Source organism: Desmodus rotundus, chromosome X (genome assembly GCF_022682495.2).
Source record: "Desmodus rotundus isolate HL8 chromosome X, HLdesRot8A.1, whole genome shotgun sequence".
In the NCBI taxonomy this organism is placed as follows: domain Eukaryota; kingdom Metazoa; phylum Chordata; class Mammalia; order Chiroptera; family Phyllostomidae; genus Desmodus; species Desmodus rotundus.
In genome coordinates, this window is record NC_071400.1 from 8,892,283 (window position 1) to 8,904,943 (window position 12,661).

The window sequence follows — 12,661 nt, forward strand, 5'->3', positions numbered from 1 at the left end:
GGTTTATACCGACCTCTTAAAGCAGCTTTAGCATACTTTCACATCACTAAATTAGAAGGGGCAAAACTGGAGAACCAAGATGGCGGCGTAGGTGGACACACTGCGCCTCCTCGCACAACCAGAACTGACGGAGAATCGAACGGCAAGGGGGTCCGACACCAAGGAAATAAAAAATAAACATTCATCTAGACCGGTACGAGAGGCGGAGACGGGCACTGGGGTGGAGAGGACTCGCGTGGCTGTGGCGGGACCTAGACTGGCAGAGTGTGGGATGAACAGCGCAGGCAGTCTGAGCACTAGCAGACCCTGCGGCCCCACATTCGCACACAGATAAACCGAGAGGGCCGGACTCGGAGTGGCGGAGAACGGGGCAGGCAGAGCAGTGGGTAGCACCCCGCGGCCCCACATTCGCACATAGATAAACCAGACGAATGGCGGGGAGCGAAGCAGACTGCACAACCCAGGGCTCCAGTGCGGGGAAATAAAGCCTCAAACCTCTGATTGAAAGCCCCCGTGGGGCTTGGGGCAGCAGCAGGAGAGACTCCCAGCCTCACAGGAGAGGTCGCTGGAGAGACCCACAGGGGCCTAGAGTGTGCACAAGCCCACCCACTCGGGAACCAGAGGGGCCCAGTTTGATTGTGGGTATCAGAGTGAAAGATTGAAAGGAGGAGAGTGAAGCGGGCACCATTGCTCCCTCTCAGCCCCTCCCCCACGTATAGCATCACAAAGTAGCGACCAGCGTTACCCCGCCCCGGTGAACACCTAAGGCTCCGCCCCTTAAAGTAACAGACGCGCCAAGACAAAAAAAAAAAAATGGCCCAAATGACAGAACACTTCAAAGCTCCAGAAAAAATACAACTAAGCGAGGAAGAGATAGCCAACCTATCAGATGCACAGTTCAAAACACTGGTTATCAAGATGCTCACAGAATTGGTTGAATCTGTTTGAAAACCAGATGAAAAAATGAAGCCTATGCTAAGAGAAACAAAGGAAAATGTACAGGGAACCAATAGTGATGGGAAGGAAACTGGGACTCAAATCAACGATGTGGACCAGAAGGAAGAAAGAAACATCCAACCAGAAAATAATGAAGAAACAAGAACTCAGAAAAATGAGGAGAGGCTTAGGAACCTCCAGGACATCTTGAAATGTTCCAACATCCGAATTATAGGGGTGCCAGAAGGAGAAGAGGAAGAACAAAAAATTGAAAACTTATTTGAACAAATAATGAAGGAGAACTTCCCTCATCTGGCAAAGGAAATAGACTTCTGGGAAGTCCAGGAAGCTCAGAGAGTCCCAAAGAAGCTGGACCCAAGGAGGAACACACCAAGGCACATCCTAATTACATTACCCAATATTAAACGCAAGGACCTACATCCAAGATTACTGTATCCAGCAAAGCTGTCATTTAGAATGGAAGGGAAGATAAAGTGCTTCTCAGGTAAGGTCAAGTTAAAGAAGTTCATCATCACCAAGCCCTTATTATATGAAATGTTAAAGGGAGTTACCTAAGAAAAAGAAGATCAAAAATAGGAACAGTAAAAATGACAGCAAACTCACAGTTATTAATGACCACACCTAAAACAAAAACAAGAGCAAACTAGGCAAACAACTAGAACAGGAACAGAACCACAGAGATGGAGATCACATGGAGGGTTGTCAATAGGGGAGTGGGAGGGGGAGAGGGGGGGAAAGGTACAGAGAATAAGTAGCATAGATGATAGGTGGAAAATAGACAGGGGGAGGGTAAGAATAGTGTAGGAATTGTAGAAGCCAAAGAACTTATAAGTATGACCCATGGACATGAACTATAGGGGGGGAATGTGGGAGGGAGGGGGTGGGCAGGATGGAGTGGAGTGGGGGGGGAATGGGAAAACTTTAATAGCGTAATCAATAAATATATTTAAAAAAAAAAAAGAAGGGGCAAAACTTTGAGACACCAAAATGACTCATTATACCATGTGAATTTCTTATCATTTTGGGAGGAAGCATTTTGTTTAAGTTACAAAAGAGAAACATCTCTAGCATCACTAAAAACAGTCACTATCTTGAAATGTTTTAGGTGTGATTCTAGTTCTAGAGGAGATAAGCTCCCCAAAGGCCTGTAATTAATTAATTTTTTAAAGATGTTTCAGCAGAGCAAAGACTACCACATTGGAACCTTGCCATGGCTCTGTTCCTTATAAAGCCAATTTAGTATTAGGCCAGAGTCTTTGCATAGCATCCAAAGAAGGCTTATTCCTGAAGTAATCAGAAACCCCTGATAGATAGTGACTTTTCTTTCTGCAGTGGTCCCATGGCCTGGGCACAGAGAAAATGTTTTATAAGAAGATCTTGTTATACTATAAGCCAATTAAGTGACTAAGACAGCTCTTTTAAGAATAACACATGAGTGAAGAAACAGGCACCCTTATACGTAGTCAGTGAAAACAATGGCTGGTCCTGTCTTTGGAGGGAAGTTCGACAGTTACTATCGAAATGCAAAATGCACATATCATTTGCCCCTAACCATTCCATGAGTGAGAATCTATCTTAAAGATAACTCACATATGTGCAAAATGTACATTCAAGATGTCCATTGAAGCACTGTTTGTCAAGAGACCAGAAATCATCTCTAAATGTAAACCAATAGGCAACCTATTAGACAAATTATAATATATCCTTACAGTGGAATTCTATGCAGTCATTAAAAGGGAGAAAATATTCATGGAATGGAACATTACCAGCAATTTGAAAAAGAACAAACTGCTGCTACTCACAAAAGAAGGCAGATACAGATGACTACCCACTATATGGTTTCATTTATATGAAGTTCAGAACTACCCTTTCTGGCCAAGATGGAGTAACAGGGCCCAGACTTATCCTACTATCTGAAATACCAAAAAGAAAAAAAGGCAGAATATATGTAACTATGGAGTATGTTTTTCAAGACATGACATCAGAAAATGAAGGATAGTGATCCCTGAGAGACAGGAAACAAACTAAGTGAGCCCTACCATTGCCCCAGCTTACTACTGTGTGACAGTTTCCAGGCCAATGATGCTACAAGGGGGAACCCAGTTACAGCCCAGTGGACTTTCTGAGTTGAGTAAATGGAGCTGAGAGTTCAGGAAGGCCAAGGCAGCTAGAGTTAGCAGGACAGTATTCCAGAGAGAAGGGCACTGCACAGAAAGAGAGAAACTTAGAGATCTGTAGGTGGTATTCCTCAAGCATTCGGATGGGTATTGATGTTTGGAGGAAACTGCCTGAAAGGAGCAAGGACAACAATTGCTGGAACTCACAAAAAGGCTCTAAGTAGTTCTTGTTCCCACCAATAAGAGCTGAAAAACTCCTAACTCATGGGGAATTGATGAGTCCTCAGACAGCTATTGCTTCTGTGGTGGGGTTAAGTTAGATCTAGAGTAAAGGCTTTTCTGGATTCCACTTAACAAAGCTTAAAAATAAACCTCAGCCCTGGCTGGTGTGGCTCAGTGGGTTGAGTGCCAGCTTGCAAACTGAAAGGTTGCCAGTTCGATTCCCAGTCAGGGCATATGCCTGGGTGGCAGGTCAGGTCCCCATTTGGAGATGTGCAAGAGGCAACCTATCGACGTATCTCTCACACATTGATGTTTCTTTCCCTTTCTTTCTCCCTCCCTTCCTCTCCAAAAATAAATAAATAAATAAAATCTTTAAATGAAACAAAATAAACCACAAAGGAATCAAACTGCTTCCATAACTTGACTGCATCCTAGAACAAAGTTTAAGAATTCTTAAAGGAGAGACTTTCAGCCAAGATGGAGGCACAGGTAGATATACTTTGCCTCCTTGCACAACCAAAAGAAGGACAACAGCAAATTTTAAAACAAAACACAACCAGAACTGCCAGAAAATCAAACTGTATGGAAATCCCACAACCAAGGAGTTAAAGAAAAACATTCATTCAGACCTATAGGAGGGGCGGAAACAGGCAGCTGGGACGGAGAAGAACTGAGGCAAGATGGCGGCTGGAGGACTTGGCAGGTGAGGCAGTGGCTGACAGTCCCACATTTGTGTGCAAATAAACCAGGAGGAGTAACTGGAGGGCAAGACAGACCACACAACCCAGGTTTCCAGTGTGGGGAAATAAAGCCTCAAAACCTCTAGCTGTAAAAACCTGTGAGGTTGGAGCAGTGGGAGAAACACCCAGCCTCACAGGAGATTTTGTTGGAGAGACCCACAGGGTCCTAAACATATACAAACCCACTCACCCGGGAATCAGCACCAAAAGGGCCCAATTGTGGGAAGCAGGGGAAGTGACTGAAAGCCACCTAAGAGTGAGCAAGTGGAATTGCTCCCTCTCTAGCCCCTCCCCAACATACAGCACCACAATGAAGTGACCTGGGTTGCTCTGCCCTGGCGAATACTTAAGGCTCTGCCCCTTACAACATAACAGGTGCTCTGAGACAAAGAAATATGGCCCAAATGAAAGAACATATCAAAACTCCAAAAATAGAACTAAGTGATGAAGAGATAGCCAACCTATCAGATAAAGAGTTCAAAACACTGGTAATCAGGATGCTCACAGAAATGGTTGAGTATAAATAGAGGAAAAATTGAGCAAAATAGAGGAAAAGGTGGAAACAGAGGAAATAGCCATGCAAAGTGAAATAAAGAAAAATATACACAGAACCAACAGTGAAGGGGAGGAAACAGGGACTCAAATCAACAATTTGGAGCATAAGGAAGAAATAAACATTCAACCAGAACAGAATGAAGAAACAAGAATTCAAAAAAAAAAAATGAGGAGAGGCTTAGGAGCCTTTGGGACAACTTTAAACATTCCAACATCCGTATCATAGGGGTGCCAGAGGAGAAGAGGAAGAGGAAGAAATTGAAAACTTATTTGAAAACATAATGAAGGAGAACTTCCCCAATCTGCAAAGGAAATAGACTTCCAGGAAGTCCAGGAAGCTCCGAGAGTTCCAAAGAAGTTGGACCCAAGGAAGCACACACCAAGGCACATCATCATTACATTACCCAGGATGAAAGATAAGGAGAGAATCATAAAAGCAGCAAGAGAAAAGGAAAGAGTTACCTACAAAGGAGTTCCCTTAAGACTGTCAGCTGATTTCTCAAAAGAAACCTTGCACGCAAGAAAGGGCTGGAAAGAAGTATTTGAAGTCATGAACGGCAAGGATCTACATCCAAAATGACGCTATCCAGCAGAGGTATCATTTAGAATGGAAGGGCAGATAAAGTGCTTCCCAGAAAAGGTAAAGTTAAAGGAGTTCATCATCATCAAGCCCTTGTTATATGAAATGTTAAAGGGACTTATCTAAGAAAAAGAAGATGAGCAAAATATGAACAGTAAAATGACAACAAAGTCACAACTATCAACAACTGAATCTAAAAAAACAAAAAAAGCAAATTAAGCAAACAACTAGAACAGGAACAGAATCACAGAAATGGAGATCACATGGAAGGTTATCAGTGGGGAGGGGGAGGGGCGGAATGGGGAAAAAGGTACAGGGAATAAGAAGTATAAATGGTAGGTACAAAGTAGACAGGGGGAGGTTAAGAATAGTATAGGAAATGGAGCAGTCAAAGATCTTATATGTATGACCCATGGACACGAATTGAGGGGGGAAAATGCTGGTGGGAGGAGGTTGAAGGGTGGAGGGGAATAAAGTGGGGGGAATGGGGCAACTGTAATAGCATAATCAATAAAATATACTTAAACAAAGAGTCCTTAAAGGAATATAAAAATCTAGCACACACAGTATAAAAACTCACAATGTCTGGCATCCAACTAAATATTAAGTGTAAGGTACAATTCCAAAATGACTCCCCAAGACTTCCTGCCCTAGTCCCAAGAACTGTGATTATGGTTTGATAATATGCTCAAGATTGTGTTAAGTTTCACAGCAAAAGTGATTCAAGGGATATAATTAAGATTACTAATTGACTGACTTAGAGTTAATCAAGAGAGATATCCTGGTGGACCCAATCTAATCACATTGAGATCTTAAAAGCAGAGAGTTTTCTCTCCCTGGTAGTAGAGGAGGAACTAAGAGAGATTCCAAATGTGAGAAGGATACAAAATAGCATTACTGACTTGAAGATACAGAGGCCTAAGTGTCAAGGAATTCCAGTGGCCTTGAGAAACTCAGATTGTCAGCCAGAAAAAACAAAACACAACACGGATCTGGGTCCTACAGGTTCAAGGAAATGACTGTCAATCACTTGAGTATAGAAGCGAATTCTTTGGAGATGACGTGATGATCTATATAGAAAATCACAAGAAACCCACACACAAAATAAACAATCTCCTAGAATTAATAAATGAGTTCAGGAAGGTCACAGGATATAAGAACAACATACAAAACCTCAATTTTATTTCTAAATAGTAGCAATGAACATGTGTAAACCTAAATGAAAACTACAATATCACCCACAATCACTCAAATAAATACACAGATATGAATCTAAAAAATGCACAGGAATTTTGTGCTGAAACTAAAAAACACTGATGGAAAATATCAAAGAAGATCTAACTACACGGGAGTTATACTTTGTTTATGAATTGGAGGAGGTCAACTAAGTAAGGATATCAATTCTCCCCCAAATGTTTTATAGGTTTAACACCATTCCTATCAAAATATGCAAAGAAAAACCCTCAGCAACATTTTTTGTAGATACCGATAAGATTATTCTAAAATGTGTATGGAAAGGTAAAAACAACTATAATAGCTAAAAACAATTTTGAAAAATAAGAATAAAGTAGTATAAAGGACACATGGACAAAATCAAGGGGGAGGGTGGAAGTGGGGGAGGGACGGGGGTTTGGCTGGGCTGGAGTGGAGGGATGGGGAGAAAAGCCATACAACTGTAATTGACTAACAATAAAAAATTAAAATTAAAAAAAAAAAAGAATAAAGTAGAAAAAGAATCACTCTACTCAATTTTAAGACTTAGTATGTAGCTATAGTAATCAAGACTGTATGACATTGCAGCCCTAGCTGGTTTGGCTCAGTGGATTGAGCAATGGCCTGTGAACCAAGGGGTCGCTGGTTTGATTCCCAGTCAGGGAACATGACTGGGTTGTGGGCCAGGTCCCCAGTTGGGGGGGCACATGAGAGGCAATCACACATTGATGTTTCTCTTCCTCTCTTTCTCCCACCCTGCCCCTCTCTCTAAAAATAAACAAATAAAATCTTAAAAAAAAAAAAGACTGTGTGACATTGTGTGATATTGGTGGAGAAACAGACACACAGATCAACAAAACAGAATACTGAATCCAGAACAGACTCACACAGACAGCTGGCTGACTTTTAACAAAAGTGCAAAAGCAATTTAATGAATGATAGCTTTTCAACAAATGATGGAGCAATTGGACATTTATAGGCCAAAAAAAAAAAAGGGCTTCAATCTAACTCTTACATCTTATTCAAAAACTAATTCAAATGGATAAATCTAACTCACAAATTTTTTAATCCTCACCCAAGGATTTGTTTATTGATTTTAGAAAGAGGGGAAAGGAAGGAGAAAGGGAGGGAGAGAAACATCAGTACAAGGGACAAACATCGATCAGTTGTCTCTCATACATGCCCTAACTGGGGACCTGGCCTGCAACCCAGGAATGTAACCTATGACCTTTTGGTTTGCAGAATTACACCCAACCAACAAGCCATACCAGCCAGGGCTAACTCACAGATTTAAGTGAAAAACAGAAAAACTTTTAGAAGAAAATATAGGAGAAAATCTTTGGGATGTAGGACTTGATAAAAAGTTCTTAGATATACCACCATAAGCATGATAAAAAAATAATTAAGGACTTTTGCTCTGAAAACAAAAAAGAAGACCTCTTAAAGAGGATGAAAAGACAAGGTTAGAGATGGGGAGAAAATATTTGCAAACCACATACCTGACAAAGTACTCATATCTAGAGTGTATAAAGAGCTTTTGAAAGTCAACGGTTACAAAAAATCCAATCAGAAACTGGACAAAAGGCATAACATTTATTTCACGAAAGAGTATATACAGACAGCAAATTAACACACGAAAAGATATTCAACATCATTGGCCATTACAGAAATGCAAACTAAAAATCACAATGAGACATCAGTACACATCTATCTAAATGGCTAAAATAAAAAAATTGTGATAACACAAAATGCTATTGATTAGATGGTGAAACTGGATCACCCACACATTGCTGGTGGGAATGTGAAATGGTATAGCCACTCTGGAAAAGAGTATGGCAGTTTTTTACAAAACTAAACATGCAATTTACTATACAACTCAGCAACTACACTCCTGGGAATAATCCTAGAGAAATGAAAACATGTTTCCACACCAAAATCTGCACACACTGTTTATAGCCACTGTATTTGTCGAAGCCCCACCTGGAAACAACCCAAATGTTTTTCAATGAGTGAATGGTTAAACAAACAGTGCTGTGTCTATAGCATGGACTACTACTCAAAATCATACAAATGTTAGAGATAAGCCTAGGGCACTTTGGGAGTTCAGAGGAGTACTTAGCCTAGCTTGAGAGAAGGTGGAGAAGTGGATCAGTGAAGGCTTCCAAGAGAAACAGGCACCTGAGCTTGATTTTGAAATGTAAATAGGAGTTAGCTAGATCAAAAATGGGGGAAGAGCATTCAGGTAGAGAGACCAGCATATATGCAAAGGCATGAAGTCTGAAGACAGCACTACATGTTTGAGGGCCTATAAATGGTAATAAAGTGGTTGGAGCCCAGTGGGGACTAACAAGAGATGAGCCTGCAGATAAGCAGCAGGATAGCCTTAGGGCCTCCAGGCTAAGCAGCCTCTCAACATCCGGTAGCTACTGAAGGGTCTTAACTGAGGAAGTGAGCATCAAATCTGTGTTTCTGAGAGCACTCTGTCAGATGCTGGGGAAGGTAGTTTGGAGGGTGGTGAGACTGGTGACTGAGAGGCCAAGGTGGAGGCTGTTCCAATGGTCCAGAGAATGTGCAAAAGGTTGTGGCAGCAGAGAAGAGCGTGGAGGATGAACACAAGAAACGTTTGCTGAATCCTAGTCAAGTGTTCATTGTTCATCATAAAATGTTGAGGAACAGGGGAGAAGAGTTGTTTCGGAGGCAGAATCCATTGGACATGGAGACCAGTTCCTGGAGGTCAGGATACAGAAGACCTCTTCCCTACTGTCCCCTCTCTGCCTTTGTAACAATGCTGTGCCCACTGTCCCCCAGCCAGGCAGTGTTCCTTCTCCTTGCCTCAGTGCTCTGAACCAACACACACTGATGCATAAACCAGAGGAGCATTTAATCTCTGTCCCATGGTGGCTGAGTAACTTGGCCTTGACACCTCTTGAGCACCATGTTCCCTTGTGAGGCCTCAAATCCCTGGGAAGCTGACTTGGGAAATATGCACTCAGAACAAAGGGAACTGGGTGTTCTTGGATTTCATTTAGGGGATGGCAAAGCAAGTCATCATGCAGAGGGTACCAGCTTGGGAGTCAGACAGACCCGAGTTCAGAGCCCAATCCTGCCACAATCCTTAGCTGTGAAACCTAAAACACATTTCTTAACCTCTCTGAGCTTGTTTCTTCAGCGCTAAAATGGCAATGGTGAGTCTCTGTAACAAGACTTGTGAAAACTAAAAGAGATCATGAAGGGAAAGCTCCAGGCTCATGCTACATATGCTATTTGTGTTGGCTGTTTTCCATTGTCTCAAATGAACACTGCCTTCGACAAAATCCACCTCACTAGATACTGGAATATTAGTGTCCTCCAGAAACTGCAGCTCTTTTGCTTAGACAATGCTGGATAAACATAGATAGAATCTTCTCTGAAGCCCTTCCTTTTTTTAAAAAAGTATATTTTATTGATTATGCTATTACAGTTGTCCCAATTTTTTTTCTCCCTTTTATCCCTCTCCACCCTATATACCCTCCACCCTCCAGCATTCCCGCCCTCTTAGTTCATGTCCATGGGTTGTACATATAAGTTCTTTGGTAAAGCCCTTTCTTAAAAACCAGTTGCTCAAAGTTTCATTATCCCATGGCAGATATGTAACAACATCATGAAGGACAGAAAGTTCTTCTTCAGCCACTGACTAGGCTCAGGAGCCACATCTATCGAATCAGCAATATACCCGAACCCATTTGCCATAATGGGCGGCTACTTTTGCAGGTGGCTGGTCTTATCCACTGTGTACTTATTTTTCCTGGCTTCAATTTCCAAAGGGTGGCATTTTTCTACCCCTGTCCCCAGAGTCTGGGACCCAGAGCTCCCCATGCATTGACTACAACTGAATGGGATCAACTAGATCGCTGTTTTGTCTCTTCAAGCTCCCTTTTCAGAATAAGCTCTGCTGGGATCTCAAACGGAAAAGACACTGCAGCCTGTTGGTTGTAGAGCAGATTGGGCAGAATAGCAAGTCTGGGTGAAGGTTTGTGAACTTCTCTCCTGGGAAGAGAGCTGCCAGATTCCCTTCCTGCTTTTGCTCGTTTAAGAAATGCATGGAAGAATCAGTTTGAGGAGATAATTAATAGAAAATACAACTGGCAGCCATTCCTGGCTCTGACTCACTGTGCATACTCCTGCAGTCGTTACCATGGTTTCAAGGCTGAAGTTTTCTCCTCTCTGCTCCCCGCCTGTTCTTCTGTTCGTTCGTCACTCTGCTCCACAGACTCCTCCACAGTTGGCCTCCACAGACTGGTTCAGACTTAAACCTGCATAGAAGCTAGCTTCTTTGTTGTTTTACAAATAACATTTATTGCCTTTTTTCTTGGTAGTAAAAAAAAATGCCAGTTGACATAAACAGAATATAAACAGGAAAAAAATGAAAATTAGCCACAAACTCAAATTGCAGAACACAAGATTTTATGACATTTCCCTCCCCATATTTTTATGACATATACTGCATAGTTGAGATCGAACATGATTTTGTATCTGTCTCTAAAGTGCTTTTAACCCCGAAACCCCCCCAGGGACTTGTGGCTATCTTTTTCTCCTTTGAGCTTTGGCCCTTTAGGCACTATTTTGGGCAAATTCAACCTCTTGTGCAGGCCTGCTTGTTATTGTTGCTGCTGTTGTCTACTGGACCGCACAGATCTCTCACAATGTTCCCTGCACTAAGCACATCAGCCATTGGACATTGGCTCTTCACTGGGATCTGAACTCTGCTTCACTCCCATACCAAGACCACATAGCCAGTGGTCTCAGGTAAGGCTGTTCTGTATGAACACCCAGAAGTAAAGGCGCCTCCTAGGCCTCCTGGCTGTGGGTGAGCCGATGAACATCAGGCCCCACTGTCATTGTCAAAGCCCACCCCACATCTCCCAGTTGGACTTGGCAGGTCAGTACATGGCTCCTATGGGATCCACCTCAGAAATGGGGGAGCAGTGTTCCCTTTTGCTCTGGGTGTGCTCCCCACAGTGATCACTCCAGATCTGAAATAAGGTGTGACCAAGATGTGCCGTCTCCAGAAATCACAAGAGCACAACGTGAGGGGGCTGCTTCTTATGTATGAGTTGGAGGCGGGCATGGTCTCAGAAATACCTGACCCATTGGTGTGAGCACAAAACATCCCAGTCCATTAAGGCTGTCTCCAAAAACTAAACTCTGAGCTGAACCACCTATAGGTTCTGGCTGGCAGTGGGAGCTGGCACAGCTATCTTGTGGAGTGGAGGAAAAGCCCTGGCCTTATATATAAATTGGGGGGAAGAGGTTGCGGGTTAGGGGAGAAAGTGTGAGGGCACAAATTCAAAACTCATTTATCTTAAGCTAATACGCTATGAACTAGTCATTGTTTTATGTGTTTTACGAATATGAACTTATTTAATTCTCATAACATCTTGTAAGTAGGTACATTATCATCAACTCCATTTTACAGATGATGAAACCAAGCCAAAGAGATGGAAGTAACTCCAAGGTCACAGAGCTAGTAGCCAGATGGTGCAGAAAGGATTTGAAAACAGGCATCTGGCTCAAGAATCCATGCTTTTAACTACTATACTATGCTGCATCATTATGGTAATTTTGGAAAATACACAGAAACATACACAAGAACCTGTGCTGGCACCACTGGTCATATTTTGCTAGGTAGCCTTCCTGTCCTTTATATGCATATATTATGTAGTACACTATATACTTTTTTAAAAAGGAATGTTCTATAGCTTGGTCAGTAATCTTCCTTAAGGTCATTTCCCGTGTCTATACAGACAGCTTTACTCTCGTTATTGTAAATAGCACACATCCTTTTCTGTGGTTGAAATATTATTTTTTTAAAGCAATGTCCTACAGCTTCCAATTTTTCTCTATAACAGAGTTCTGCAAGGGGCAGAGCGGTGAGAGCCTTTTATTAAACTATCCTTTGAACCCAATCAGCTACAGCTGCAAATAAAATTTAGACATGAAAAAAATCGCAATGGAGGGCGTGCAAGTATGTAGCAGGGGCAGGAGGAGGGGGCAGCCACCGAGGCTCTTCCCGCTTTCCCTTTGTCTGGGGACCACGCGGGATTGGCTAGAGTTGGCGCCGAGAGACTGCAGAGGCCTGAGGATTTCACTACGCACGCGTAAAGAGTTTGGGGTTGGGGGAGCCGGTAAACACAAGAGCGGGGGTTGGCGCAAATAAGGGAGGGTGAAAGAAGGAACAAAAAGCGCAGAGGCGGGGTTTCCTGCCCCGATTTACCTTGGGCCCCGCCCCAGCCCCAGCT